This window comes from Bufo gargarizans, chromosome 10 (assembly GCF_014858855.1).
Source record: "Bufo gargarizans isolate SCDJY-AF-19 chromosome 10, ASM1485885v1, whole genome shotgun sequence".
NCBI lineage: Eukaryota > Metazoa > Chordata > Amphibia > Anura > Bufonidae > Bufo > Bufo gargarizans.
Window position 1 is genome coordinate 44,455,471 of NC_058089.1, and position 16,207 is coordinate 44,471,677.

Below are 16,207 nucleotides of genomic sequence, written 5' to 3' on the forward strand. Positions count from 1 at the left end.
GATTCACCTGACTGAGCTGATCCGAGTGAAACGGCTCAGTCAGATAGCAGAGCAATAGCAGAGAGACGCTGGCAGCAGGGAGGAGCGTAATCTGATCCTAGAGTGGAAGCCATAAACTTCGTTACCAGCGCATGCGCATTGCGCAACCTAAGCTTCGGTTCACTTGCTTTTTGTCAGCTCAGCGAGTGAACCGAAGATTCGATTCATGAATCGGTTCATTTGAATGAACTGATTCAAATGAACAGATTCATGTGAAAGATCCGAACTCCCATCTCTATATGAGCGCTGTGAACGGCGTAGGCAGCGCAGCGATGCTGCTGCTGCCTGAAACAACCAATCGCAAAGCTCCTTATAGTAAGGAGCTTAGTGATTGGTCAGTTTGAGCGGGCTGCTGGAGCTCTGGAGCTCACACCGCTCTCAAAGTAAGGAAGGAGGCACAGCGCAGGATCGTCACTGGCAGGGTAAGTGGCTGGCATTGCTGTATAGCGCTGTGTTTTTCAAGGTCCAGCCGCAAATAGGAGCCTGCCCCCCCCCCCCCCATTATATGAACACATGAAGGGAGATATGAGCGCCTGTAGCGGTGCTCGTCCGCGTTATGCTCCATTCCAGGGAGCCAGGACCAGCCCTGCTACTAGTAACTGTTGCGTTCCTGTGTCGCCGTCGGCTCACCGCGCTTACCTGTGCAGGCGGTCTGGCACACTGTTCTGGCCCTGGGTAATGTGGCTGAGATGACTTGTGAACAGACTGCTGCTTCCTCTAATTACAGAACAGGCTGTTTACGGTTGCTATGGGCAACAGCTGTACTCCTCATGACGCATGCTGCCTGCACTATAGGAGGCTGATGCCCCATGGTTTCCTGATAGCAGTGTGGAGAGGTCATTGCTGTGGCTGGCAGCCTGGCACTATTCTGGGGTAGGGGTAATATGGCTGGCAGCGCTGTTTCAGAGGCTAATGTGGCTTGTGCTGTTCTGCCTGGGGGTAACAAAGTGCCAGTCAGACATGTTACCCCCCAGGCAGAACAGCACCAGCCATATTAGCCCCTGAAACAGCGCTGCCAGCCATATTAACCCTACCCCTACCTACATTTTATATTTACTGTATGATGCCAGCCTTGTTTGGTAAATGTAAAATTGTCTAATCTTGCTCTTTATGCATGGAATACAGCTCTAGAGTCACTAGTAATGGTTTCCCTGCATAAATAGCCACCTTATAGCATTATATAAGCCTATTTATAATGTATTTGAAGTACCGCAACTTTCGTACTCCTCCTCCTCAGCTGAAAATACTCCTCAAAAATGTTAAGAGGAGTATTTTTGCTGTTCCAGAAAAAACGTAGCGCGACCTCTGGTAACAACCATCTTTGTGGAAAGTGCTAGAATCTCATGACCTCTTTTACAGACATTTCAAAAACGTAGAAACAGTAATATATGTATGTGTGAAGAAGGCCTTAGCACGTGGTTAAATGTCATTTGTAATGTTTTTTACATTTTTTACTTTTTAATCTTATGACCATAAATCATGTTAATTTACAGTTAAACCATGTGCCATTTGCTGTGCAGTTTTTATTTTTTTATTTTTTTTATTTTATAATTCAGCACCTAGCCTTTCATTGTACAGGCATTCTTCTAGGCTGGCTGTACACGTTATTAATATTATATAAAAATAGATGCAACTGTATTTAAAGGCTATGGACACCTTTGGTGCCAATTGTTTTTTTTATTATTGTATTTTGCTCATTCTGGGCTAAAAATCTTTTTTTATTGTAAGTAGCAGCTTTCTGTTCAGTGTGAGTCCCATCAGATACAAGCTGTAACGGCTTATGTCTGAATTTGACATGAACAGTTTGACAAACCCTTTTATAGCAAGTTTCTTATCAAACTGATGGTTTAGCTTCAATAAGTGTTTTTATGAGCTGTTAGGAGTTCATAGATAAGGGCTATGCATGAGGCGTCAGGGCGTCTATCTAACGGAACTCGCTGTGAGCAGAAAGCCTGCTGCACTGCAAGTACACAGACTGTACAGAGAAAAGGGTTTAAAATTTGTAATAAAGACCAATTAAAAAAAAATATAATTGCTTAAAACAAGCAGAATGCATTCATTAAAATAAATTGGCCCCAAAGGTGTCCATAGCATTTAACCCTTTGACGACTAGTACTGTACATGTACAGCGGAAGTTGTCATTTTAAATATGGCAACCGCTCACAAACACATTTTTGAGATTTCACTTTACTTTGTATTACTAAACTAATAATTAGTGGCCTGACCATTGTTTCTGTTAACTTTTTGACATCTGTGTTGCATGGAGTCTACCTACTTCTGGCACGTCTGAACAAGTATTCCAGTCCAGGACAATTGGACTACATTCCAGTTTGTCTGCATTTTGGGGTTTTGCCTCATAAACCACATATTTTGTGTGACCTCACATGTTCTCTAGCCGATTGGGCTGGCCGCACCATTGCCTCAGTCCTGTTTGCCTGTAACCAACATGTTCGTTTACTGGTGAGTGGTCATTATGATGCGGAACACCCACTTCAAGGACATTTCTTCTTCCGCTTGGGGCAACATGATCTCCAGTATTTTCATGTATTCAAATTGATTTGTGTTGTATGTGATAAATAGGCCGAACACCATGATATGTGAAACATCCTCATATCATGCTTAACTGTCATACTTAGGGAGATTTATCAAGACTGGTGTCAGGAAAACTTGCTTAGTTGCCAGTAGCAACAAATCCGATTCCAGCTTTCGTTTTTCACAGCTCATTTGGAAAATGAAAGGTTGAATCTGGTTGCTATAGTCAACTAAGCCAGATTTCCTTTATACCTGTTTTGATAAATATCTCCAACTGTCTGCAGTCTTTTCAGCAACTGGACTTTTGCAGGGAGTTCTGGCTGGTAATTTGGCTTCACCTAATGCCTTATTCACACGTCAGTGATTGTGAGCCGCAACCAGGACTGGAGCCTCCACAGATATAAGGTATGAGGGAAAGAAAAGCACCTGTTCTGTGTTTAGAGCCACACCTGGTTTTGACTCACAATCACTGATAGAAATCACTGACCAAAACACTGACGTGTGAATGAGGCTTAAATGTCTGATTGTAGCAGTTCTCACTGCTAACTTCAGATCTTCTTTGATTTAAAAATATGTTCTGTAGAAAAATGTCTGGAACAAGTCATTTTCTCCAGTATTTCAGAAGGAAATGCACTATAACCAACATGTGGAACATTTGCCACCCGCCTACCTTAAATAAGGGCAAAAATTGACACCTGCTATTCTACAGAATGAATGACTTCTCAAATGTAATTCTTTACTGCTATTATTTCCAGGTCATCCCTCATGACAGCACAACAGGAGGAAGCAGAGAGGTTAAAGGGTCCCACCCACCAGTGTTCTTCCTGTCCCTACAGAGGATAGACGCAGAGAGGTACCCTGCTCTAGGGTTGAAGAGATTCTACAGGAACTTTAGGGCCTAAGGCTGGGACTAGGATCGAGGGGTGTCTGGCCTCTTTTTCCAAGTCTCTAATAACCTTGCTAACACCTCTCGGAGTAGAGTCTAAGCCTATAGGTGGGTTCTCTGATGGCCTGGGTTCAATCGTTGGGTTCATCCTCATCCTTACTACCCTATAAGTGGCCATGCCAGTACCTCTTATGTGGAGGTGCCCTGGCTTGCTCCTAACCCTGATGAAGTGGGTAATGCAGCTGGTGGTTACCTCACTAGGGACGGCTATGGGTTTATGGAGCTTAGATCTGCTGTTCCTTAATGGAGTTCAGCAGAATCTCACCTCAGTGCGCCTGAAACAGTCAGCAGCTGGAATAGGGCCTTTTTCCCTTCACCCATGACAGCACCACGAGAGCGAGGATCCGCCCCCACAGACAGAAAACCTACAGAATAAAAGGGTTGACACTCTCCTCCCAATTCAGTATGGTTTCCTGTCTTCGGGGAAGCCTGCAGTTTTCTTCTTCGCAGGTCCTTCCCTCTGGCGGTACCCCCATGGAGCTATCCCCTCGATACCTGCGGTCTTGTATTTAGGGAGCGGCATCGCCAGGATGAGGGACGGGCAGAGGCACAGCGGATCCCTGGAGGGGGTGATGTGTGCTGGGGCTTTACGGTACATGAAGATCGCTGAGGCACGAACACCAATACCAGGGGGAGGAGGAGGAGGAGCTTCCGGAAGAGCGCAGAGAAAGTACTTTTTCCGGTCACGTACTTCCTCCTTTAGACCAAGCATAGCCTCTACTTGTACGGCCCGGTTTCTTATGGTATGGTTATCAGAGTTAGAAGACCAGTTAAAAAATAAATTCTCTAGAGAGGAGATTCTTGCATCTCTGCCAACCATAAAGAAGGCAGCTGATTTCCTGGCAGACGCCTCTGCCGATTCGGTCAGACTGGCAGCAAAGTCCGCCGCTTTGGCTGAAGAATTGGGTTTGTGACCTTCCTTCTAAGAACAAGCTGTGTGGTGTCCCTTGTGAAGGGGAATACCTTTTTGGGTCTGCCCTGGATGATTTATTAGACAAAGCGGCCGATAAGAAGAGGAGATTTCCGGGATTTCAAAGTTCCTTCCCTTCTAGGAATAAATTCATTTGTTCCTTTCGTCCCTTCAGAGGTGGTCAGGGGTCAGATAAAAAAGTCCAGAGAAGATATATTTTGTACCCAAAGGAAAGGTAGAAGTTTTTTCTTCAAACAGTCCTTTTGGGGACGAGAAAAAACAAGATCAACAATGACGCGAGGGGACAGGTAGGGGGCAGATTAAGAAATTTCTTCCATGCCTGATCCCAAATTTCCTCAAGTCCGTGGATTCTGGACACCATTCGCAACGGATTAAAATTTGAATTCTGTCATATCCCTCTAGTAAGATTCTTACCTACGAAGGATCAGCCTTCAACTTTAGGCGTTTCTGCTATGGAAAACGAAGTTCTAAAATTAATAGAAAAATCTGTTTTAATCCCGGTGGTAGAAAAGGAGATGGGCGAAGGATATTAATCCCCCCTGTTCTTGGGGGGAAAAAAACACACAAAAAAACGACGGCTCATTCAGGACAATAATAAATTATAAAAAATTGAACCTTTTTCTTCAGGTGAATACATTCAAAATGGAGACTATAAAATCTGCCATAAACCTACTCTTCCCTCACTGCTTCATGGCAGTGTTGGATCTCAAAGATGCATATTTTCACATCCCAATTTCTCCAGAACATCAAAGCTTTCTAAGAGTCGCAGTCAACATAGAGGGTCGGTTGAGACCTTTCCAGTTCCAGGCCCTACCGTTTGGCCTCTCGATGGCCCCAAGGGTTTTTACAAAAATAATTGCAGAAATGTCAGCTCACATAAGGGAGAAAAATTTCCTTTTCATACCGTGCCTGGGCAATTTCTTAATTGTAGGAGAAACAGAATATGCTTGCAAGATGGCAGTACAGATAGTGTTAGATCCTAGACAAACTAGGTTGGATTGTGAACCAAGGAAAGTCGAGGCCATGTCCCACCAAGAAACAGTCCGTTCTGGGGTTGATTTTTAGACTCTTCATGCCAGAAATGTCATGCCAGGCAATTCTCATCCAGAAGAAAAAAAAGCATCTGATCGGAAATCCAGTGGTCTCACTAAGTAGAGCAATGTCTATCCTGGGATCACTCACATAATGTATTCCGGCCGTACGATGGGCACAGCTCCGCTCAAGGGCTCTGCAGTGGGAGATTCTGTCTCACTGGGAGAAAAACTATTCTCTAGAGAAGAAGGTGAAAATCTCAGATGGTACGCTCCAGGATTTGACTTGGCGGCTGGAGAGAGAAAATCTAGTTCAAGGTGTGCCATGAAGATTAGAAGATGTAGTATGCCTAACTACGGATGCAAGTCCCTGGGGGTGGGGTGCGTATATTCAGGAGATTTCTCTTCAGGGTCAGGGGAGCAGTTGTCAGAGAGAAAAGGATCTTCCAACCTGAAAGAGTTAACAGCTGTTCGCCTGGCAATGAATTCTTCTCTTCCAAGGATAAAAGACAGAAATTTAAGGGTTATGACAGACAGCAGGACTGCTGTATCTTACCTGAACAAACAAGAAGGTACGAGATGCAGGACTTAAATGCAGGAAGTCAGGAAGATTCTCTTACTAGCAGAAAGAGACTGTGCATCAATATCGGCGGTGAATATAAAAAGGTGTGGACAACAAACAAGCAGACTTTTTCAGTCGTCATCGTCTCTCTCAGAGGGAGTGGACTTTAGATCCCTCAATCTTCAGAGAGATAACAACCCTCTGGGGACAGCCAGAGAGATTTATTTGCTACCCACCAGAACAAGAGAGTTCAAATGTTTTTGCCCCCCCCCCCCCTAGATCCAGCAGGATCCCCCTATGGGATCGATACTCTAGTACAGAGATGGAACTTTCCACTGGCCTATGCATTTCCTCCTCTTCCTTTGATCCCTTGTGTGTTACGAAAGATCAGGGAAGATAGAGCAAGGGTCATTCTCATTGCTCCCTTTTGGCCAAGGAGATCTTGGTTCACATGGCTCCAGATCATGTTAATATCGGAGCCATGGGTCCTTCCAGAGATCCGGGGCCCGTTGAGCCAGGGCCCAGTAGTTCATCCGGGCTTGAGAAATCTCCACTTAACTTCCTGGAACTTGAGAGTTTCCTGTTAGAGGAAAGGATTCTCCAACCCTTTGATCTCTATCCTTCTTGAGAGTAGAAAGAAAGTAACTGTTGCCATATATGCTAGGGTGTGTCAGAAAGTTTTAGATTTTGGGCATATCCAGATAAATCAGATTCTCTCTTCAGCGCCCATCCATTTAGTATGGAATTTCTTCAGAAGGGTCTGAACTTGGGGCTTGCAAGTAATACCTTTAAAAGTTCATGTCTCAGCCCTTTCAGCTCAGTTTAATCAGGACATTGCAGAATGCCCATGGGTTGCAAGATTCTTTAGGGCAGTGGAACGTTCTACCCCAATAGCGCCACCTAGACCTCCGCCTTGGGATTTGGACTTAAAAGCTCTAACTCGTCCCCCATTTGAACCAATAGAATCCATTTCTATAAAATAAAATAAAAACTCACCTTGAAGTTAAGTTTGCTGATCGCTTTAACGTCTGCCCACAGAGTGAATGAGATCCAGGCCATCTCTATCAATCCTCCATATACCACAATCCTAGAAGACAAAGTGGTGATACATCGTGATCCGGCTTTCCTTCCGAAAATCGTTACCAAATTCCATAGATCTCAGGAGATTATTCTTCCGACTCTTTTTAAAGATCCTAGGTCAGATGAAGAAAGATCCCTTCACTGCTCGGACTCCAGGAGGGCGTAAATTTAACTATTTATCTTGCACAAAAGATTGGCGCAGAACTTCTTCACTCTTTGTTCTCTTTCAAGGAGTGAATAAGGGTGGCACGGCCTCCAAAAACTCTATTGCTAGATGGATCGTCTCTGCTATTTCTGTGTCTTATCTTTCCTCTGGTGTTTCCCCTTCTGCGGTAGGCACACTCTACCAGAGCGGTGGCCACCTCCTGGGCAGAAAGATCCTCTGTACCTATGGAGGATATTTGCAGAGCCACCTGGTAGTCTCCCTGCACTCTCTTTAAACACTACTATTTGGATCTGTATGCTTCTGCTTCTGGCTCCTCCTTTGGGTAGAGGGTTCTCCTTTCTACTCTCCCACCCTGATTGTTTCCCTTGGGAATTCTCTTGTGGTGCTGCCATGGGTGAAGGGAAAAATGATGAATGATGATTACTTACCGGTAATTTGATTTTCCAGGGCCCATGACAGCACCCTTATATTCCCTCCCTGTTAGGGGTTTTTCTTTTCTGTGTGTTGGTTCTATATTCACACGGTGTAGCCCAAAAATATATGTATATGTTGGTGACCTTCCTCTGGTGCTTGGATATCACACTGAATTGGGAGGAGAGTGTCCTCCCTTTTATTCTGTAGGTTTCCTGTATGTGGGGGCGGATCCTCTCTCTCGTGGTGCTGTCATGGCCTCTGGAAAATTAAATTACCGGTAAGTAATCATCATTTTATCCTCTCCTTACCAAGTGCAATTGTTGGCAGAAGCTGCATGACAATATTGGTGCTTGCTTTAGTAGCACATACTGCAAGATTGGTAAGTAAACCATGCATGTGTTAAACCAGCTGGATTGCCTGAACAGTTCTAATTACTTTAATTGAGAATCTGTGTGTTGATCTAAAAGGGAACTCGGGCCATAGTAGCATCACCTGTTTCTTTAATGAGGACTGAATGTGGAGTTAATTTTCAGGCTGCATTCTATTGACGAGGTCGCAAACTTAAAGGGGTTGTCCGGGTTCAGAGCTTAAGCCGGACATACCCTTATTTTCACCCAGGCAGCCCCCCATGCTCCGATGCGCTCCCTTGCCCTGCGCTAGATCGCACAGGCTCTTTTGTTTTCAATAACACACGGCCGAGCGGAAGCTCTATAAACGGAGGTAGGACTGTTGATCAAGGAGGCAGATAAAGAGACATTTCAGAGCTACGACTGGGTTCACAAATTCTTTCATCCAGATTTAGTTTTCTGGCAGAATCAAAAAGTTTCTGTCTCAGGTTTATTCCTGATTCTATGAAATGGTATTTGCATCTAATGATAAATATCTGATATATGTTGTCCTTAGACTTGGTTACCCCCCTAAATTTTATAATTTGGTACGTGTCCTGTTGTGCTGTCATGAGGGATGACCTGGAAAATAGGAATTAGATTTACCGGTAATTCGGTTTCCAGAGATTCCCTAATGACAGCCCCCATACATTCCATCTCTTACTAACTACTATGTAAATATTGCATATAAGATTTTCATATTTCAATAAAGCGGTTGCATCCATCCTCGTGTCGTGTGGTAATCTGGAAAAACACTGGTGGGTGGAGGTGGGAGGGACCTTTTAACTTCGCGGCTTCCTGTCCCAAGAAGGTCAAAGGGGAACATCCTCCTGTTGTGCTGTCATGAGGGAATCTCTGGAAACTGAATTATCGGTAAGTCTAATTCCTATTTTCGAGAACGCCCCTTTAAATTAATGATTCAATGCATGTCTTAATTGTTGGGTCTGTTTTTTTTTTCCTTCCTATTACACTACTACACTTACAAGTAGATTATTTGCTATTCCCAGTGAAAGAAGGTGGACTAGCAGTTCCGAATTGTTTTTTTTAATTATATAATCACACAATATGGTCAAATAAAGAGTAGTTTAGATGGTTTGGTGGGTAGGCAGGTAGTAAACAGATTGGGATGGAAAGAAGAATGGAACTTTTTAGAGGTGCTGGAATCAGGTACATTGGGGAGAAATAGTATTGGAAATAGAGTCTTAAACTTAATGGAATACATATGGGTGGAAGTTAAAAAAATACTAGAGATTAAAGGGTTTTTGCAATACACACCTATATGGAAAAATATTAACCTTAAGGAACTGCAGGGGATTAAGATGTATATAAACTGGGGAAAAAATGGGATGAAATATTTAAACGAGATATTTGAACAGGGTAAATTGAAAGATTTTAATACAATGGTTAGAGAGTTTGGTATACCGCATACGGACATATATAAATATTTTCAGCTTAGGAATGCATTGAGGTCAGCTATGCAAGAGGATAAATATAAGATGGAAAGATCTGAGTTATTGCACAAATTTTACTAATGTGGGTGAAAGAGGAGGAATAACGGCAAAAAGATATAAGATATTGATGGACGGAAAAAAGAAACGGGTCACAATATTAGCTAGGAAAAAATGGGAGAATGAACTTAAATTCTTTACGGAAGAAAAATGGAACGATGCATTAAAGAACTATTCTCGAGTCTCAAATAGGGGTTCACACAAGATTTCACAATTCTTTGTAGTCCATAGGTTGCATAGATCCCCATGGATATTGAAAAGAATGGGTGTTAGAGCCTCGGATGATTGCGTAAAATGTGGGGGAGAGAATGCTGATTTAATGCATTGTTTTTGGAGATGCCCCAGATTGTTTAGATATTGGACAGAAATAACAGATACTATATATCAAATTTTGAAGGTTCAGATATCAGAAGATCCCATGACTTGTATTTTGGGGGCAACCGAACACCTGGGTCTAAATAAAGACATAAGTATGGTCCTGAGTAAGGTGCTATTTCAAGCTAGACTCTTAATACTTAAGAAATGGGTAGGTGCTGACCCTCCAACAGTTTGGCAGTGGAGAAAAGCAGTGGATGATTTGATTAAAGAAGAACGGGTGATGGAGGGCCATAGTAGAAAAGAAAAAACTATGGATGAAATATGGAAGAGGTGGTTACTTTAGGGCTGGATAGACAAATTTTTGTTTTCTCCTTTTTTTTTTTTGTTTGTTTTTGATTTTTTTTATACGTCTCCCTCTCCCACTCCCCAAGGGAGGTGGGAGGGTGGGTAATTGGGGAGTAAAAATATTTGGGTATGTACAGAATACGATTGGAATGTTTTCTCTTTTTGATGGCTCAAAAATGTAACTTCTATCCAATCTATTGATGATGAATTTTGAGATGATGGAAATAAAGAGATATTTAATAATAAAAAAAAAAGATTATTTGCTATTTAGAAATATCACTTTCTTAAAAAATGATGTTGGACTAGTTTTTTTTTTTTTTAACACTACTGTATAGGTAGCTCTCACGCTTCTCACGTCAAGAACATGGGAACAGGGTAAAGCGTTTCAAGGGGGTCTTCCTTCTTACTTTGACTTATGAGTAATGGCGTTCTATATATACAAAATATACAGGAAGTAAAATCAATGACCTTCACAGGAAGTGACATAAGTGAAATTACTTAATGAACAATTACTAATATGAAAGCAAAGTGGGGTTCAACAGTTGAAGAGACTTCATATCCATGTTGAATGGACATCTTCTGGCGCAAACACGACTGAGACGTATATGTCAAGATTACTTTATTATCATTATTGTTATTTTTTTGGTTATAAAGTGCCATTAATTACATGGCACTGTACATATGATAATTGGTATAAATATATAAAAAAACAAGTACAGTAAGCATGATCAAGAGGAGTTATAAACTGGTACAGAAGTAGAGAGGGCCCTGCCCACAAGGGCTTTCAATCTACAAGGGATGGGAGAAGGATACAGTAGGTGAGGGTGAAGTGGATCATGACTTCTTACATATTAAACAGCCTGACAAATAAAAAAATATAAAAAAAGATATCCTGAGACATACGTCTGGTGATATTTGCCCTGAAAGATGTCCATTTAACAGTGGATTTCAAGTTTCTTCAACTGCTGACCCCCTCAGTGCTCCTACGTCCTGAGGGTTGGGCCCTCTGAGAGGAACCTGATTAAATCGGCAGCACTAGGCTCCAGAGACTCTTGACGCCTACAGTAGTGTTGTGCCTATCTCTGCACAACAAAAGAAAGTGAGCCTTTTCAACTCATCTGACAACTAATACCAACATACTTGCCTTATGACTTCCAGCGTTTGTGTACTCTTGTTTGCCAATCTGAGCTAATGTGAAAGCAAGCAAACATTGTAGTTAGAAAAACAAAGACAAAGGCCTCAGGTGTTGCATGAATGTGATACAGAAGAACAGGAGTATAATAAAAAGATGGGACACCAACCAATGTACAACTTTTGGGGATTTGGAGTTGATATGATATAAAGATATAAATAAATGAAGTGAGGCAGGAGTAGCCACAGTAAAGTGAATAAGATCATGGTGTGAAACCTGAAGAGATACAGAAAGCACCACAAACGTGATACGTAAAAGTGATGTTAATGAAAATAATTATGGGTTTTTATTTGAATCAATAAAAGAAAGGAAATAAATGTGAGTGAAAAAATTTGTAATAAGAAAACCTAAAGGTCCCGGTGAATGACCAAACAAGACGAAGTTGGACAATAGTGGTGTTCGGGGGGGGGGGGTAATCCAGAAAATAGACTAAAAAGGCAAAACAAAGGGAAATTAATAATTATGACAACATAACACAATTCTAAATTGTGAAAATATAATGGGATATCCATATAAAAAATAATTATAAAACTGCAAAGATAAAATTAATATTTTCAATCATCACCATTGAAGGGGCTGTCTCGCTTCAGAAAATAACATTTATCATGTAGGAAAAATGAATACAAGGCACTTACTAATCGTAAAATTAAATGTCTCTCTTAATATTTTAGCTAAAACACTTCCAATAGTAGGGACACACATTAAAGGAGTTTTCCTATAATCTGCATTTTTTAAATCTCCAGGGCAAATTTCACCCTTTTTGTCTTTGTCACTTCACTGGAGATTTGTTTCTCTGTTTCTGTGGGTGGGTAGTTTCTGTTCCAAAACGAAGCGTTTTCTACTCTCCTGGCCCCACCTAAAGGTTAGTACTCATGTGCAGTTATACTGCAGAACTGCGGCCAGGTATAAATATCACTAACCAACTACACAAAATTTAAGATAAAGAATTAAACACCTTTCTTTGCAATATTTATATATCTCTTAAATTTTTTTTCTTTTGATAGGATTCACTATTATTTTTTTCAACACTTTGAATGTGATACTTTGACCTTTGCACTTACTTTTCACCTCAGGAACATTGGCCTGAAGAAGGTGGCGGACTTCCTCTGAAACACATTGTCGTCTGTGTGTCCATTTTTGCAGTTTTTAATCATTCATGTGCGATAAATTATAAAAATAAATTACTATCTTAGTGTCCAGCACCCCAGAGGACATTTTGTTTTTACTTCTCTATATCATGTTCCGGCATGGACACCTCACTTGGTTGGGGGCAGTGTTCACTCCATTTATCAGTAGGCACTGCTCAGAATTGAAGCAGCACAACTAGTTCTGGTAAATGTAATTACAATTCTGGCCATCAGTGTTAGTGCCACATTTTGCAGATCCGCAAAAGATTGTGGAACGCACACAGCTGGCATCAATTTGCAGAATGGAAGAGGCGGGCCATTTGTGGAAAAAAAAATCGGACATGCTCTATATTTTTTGTGAGGCTGCGGAATGTAACCACAGATGCAGACAGCATACAATGTGCTAATAAAAGAAAAGACCGGCACTCACTTATCTTCAAAGATTTTTTCTCTTTTATTCGCCACACATAGATATGTTCAGTGACGCGCGTTTCGGCTCTGTTGCGAGCCTTTCTCAAACCAATGGCATATAACAAAATCATACACTACAATTGATTTAAATAGACCGCCAAAGCGGAAATGACATCATGTAGTCATGGTAATTCAGACAAACAAAATGGAGTAAAGGGTAAAAAAGAAAAAAGAAAACAGAAAAAGCAAGAGGGAGGGAACAAAAGAAAAAGGGAAACACAGAGTAACAATTTAAATAATCAGATACACGTGAGAAACAGCCCAATCGCAACAGCATCAATAAGAATGATAGTAGTCATAGATTCTTTTGAAGTTCTCTAGATATTCGTACTAGCTTGCAATTCAGATGATGCGGTTGGGGGGTTCCTCACGTTTTCTGTAAAATACAAAAAACACAAAGTATAAATTTAACATACATATAAAAGAAACAGCCATCTATAAAAAGCTATGGAGATCATACTCCCGGTTTAACCCCATGGGTTCCAGTGTCTGGAGTGTATGAATCCAATAGGATTCACGCTTCTTTAGCATTTTTAAGCGATTACCACCTCTGCGAGGTTGTTGTACCTGCTCAATGATTTGAAAGCGCAATTGCGCAATATTGTGCTTGCAGCGATCAAAGTGATGAGGGACGGGTAGGAGTAAATTACTTTTTCTAATAGTGGACTTATGCTTAGAGAAGCGGTCCTTCATGCGCATGGATGTTTCACCTATATATAACAGTCCACAAGGGCACTTGAGTAAATATATGATGAAACTACTATTGCATGTAAAAAAACCTCGAACTGGAAAGCGCTTGCCTGTATGGGGATGCGTGAAATATTCCCCTTTAATTACACTTGAACAGTGTATACACCCTAGGCAAGGGAATGTGCCCTTTCTAGGAGTTGATAAAGTCTGCTGACGCTTCTCAATTTGAGCACTGCCCACATCCGCCCTTACCACCATATCGCGGATATTCTTATTACGCTTATAGCACAATAAGGGGGGATTTTTAAACTCCTCAATAGAGGGATAAGCCCTTGACAATATATTCCAATGTTTAGAAAAAATAAATCGACACCTGTTCACCCATGGGTGGAACTTAGTAACAAACGGTATACGTGACCCCCTAGACTCCTGTTTAGGGGTCAAGGAGGTGACCCTACTTCTCTCACTATCCAGCAGTGCTGTGGGATATCCTCTATTCTCAAATCTCATAGACATTTCATCAAGACGTTTATCCTTCACTTCAGTATTAGAAACAATCCTACGTACCCTTTGAAATTGGGAGTGGGGTAAAGCTTTTTTTACTGTGGGGGGATGATAACTTGAGAAATGGAGAAGAGAATTTTTGTCGGTATTTTTGATATATAAATCAGTCACAATTGACCCACCTGCACCCTTAATGACCAGGGTGTCTAAAAAATTAATCTCATGATCACTATGATGTAAAGTAAACTGCAGCTCGGGCCAAATTGAGTTCAGAAATTCTGAAAAGGCACGAAGGGATCGAATGCCGCCCCGCCATACACAAAACACGTCATCGACGAATCTTCGCCAAAAAATACAATGAATTTTAAATAGATCATTGGTGTAAATATATTTGTCTTCAAACCATGACATGTATGAATTTGCATATGGCGGTGCGGCATTCGAGCCCATCGCGGTCCCACAGCACTGCTGGTAGTAGGTGTCCTGAAATAAAAAGTAATTCTCAGTTAAGATAATTTCAAGAAGTTTCAGAAAAAATTCTTTGGCACCTTCACTGTGAGAGGAGAAGGATAGAAGCCACTCTACAGCCCGTATACCCTTCCAGTGAACAATAGAAGTGTACAGAGAACAAACATCGAAGGTAACTAACAAATCATCATCCTGTAACACCAGGGTTCCAACCTCACGCAAAAATTGATTCGTATCAAGCAGGAAAGACGGCATGTTTTTGGTCAGGGGTGTCATAACCTTTTCAAGCAAAATAGCTGGTGGAGACAAAATAGAATCAGTCAAGGCCACAATAGGCCGACCCGGTGGTTGGGACAAGGATTTGTGCACTTTGGGCAGTGTATAAAACACAGGTGTTACAGGATGATGATTAATCAGATATTCCCCCAATTTGGGGTCAATAATCTGCTGTGCAATAAATGTATCAACCAAAGTACACAATTTCTTTTTTATAATGTATACCGGATCGCCGTCCAAAGGACGATACACATCGGTATTGGCCAACTGGCCCAGAATTTCACTGACATAATACTCCTTGTCCATAAGGACAAGAGCACCCCCCTTGTCAGCAGGCTTGAAAATCAGGCTATCGTCCCCAATAAGTTATCGATAGCCTGCTTCTCAATGCGCGACAAGTTGTGGTTAACATGAAATCCACCCTGCCGTATCTCCTGCAGGGATTTTGACATGTCACGTTGGACTAATAAAATGAACGTTTCAACAGGATGATAACACTTAGGTGGTTGAAAGTGACTCTTGGTTCTCAGTCCAAAATCCTTCAATGATAGGCCAGTGTCACTGGTGGTTGCTGTACTTGCGCTTTTTTCAACATTGGTGGACTGCAAGCCTGAGAAATGCGCCTTAAGTCGGAGGTTCCTAAAGAAACGCTGACAGTCCATATCAAATTCAAAACTGTCCAGCGGACTAGTAGGACAAAATGATAGTCCCTTCTCCAATACCTGCAACTGGAGAGGACTTAAGCTTTTAGAGGATATATTGAAAATTAAAGTGTCATCTCTACCTGAGAGCGTGTTATCCGTGGTGCGTCGATACCCCCGATAATGGCGTCCTGCTCGTCTGGTGTTTTTCTTTGTTGAGGTCTTTGTCTCCTTCTGCCTAAAAAAGGCGCATACAATGTGCTGTCCACATCTTTTGCAGCCCATTGAAATGAATGGGTCCGCACCCGTTCCACAAAATTGCAGAACGGATGTGGAACCATTCATACAGTTGTCTGAATGAACCCTTATTCACAGTCCTTTACTAGAAAGTGTCCATGCCCTCTGTTCGTTTTGTTGTAGGTTACTAAATCTAGCATGTTTTGCTCATGCTCCTCTTCCTAGACAATAACCTGGCATTTGTGATGCAAATAAATGCATTTGTCCAAACTTATTTCCTCAAAAAGGAAGGTGCAACTTACACCAGAATTCGGGTGCACGGTCCTTTGTAAATGTGCACGAA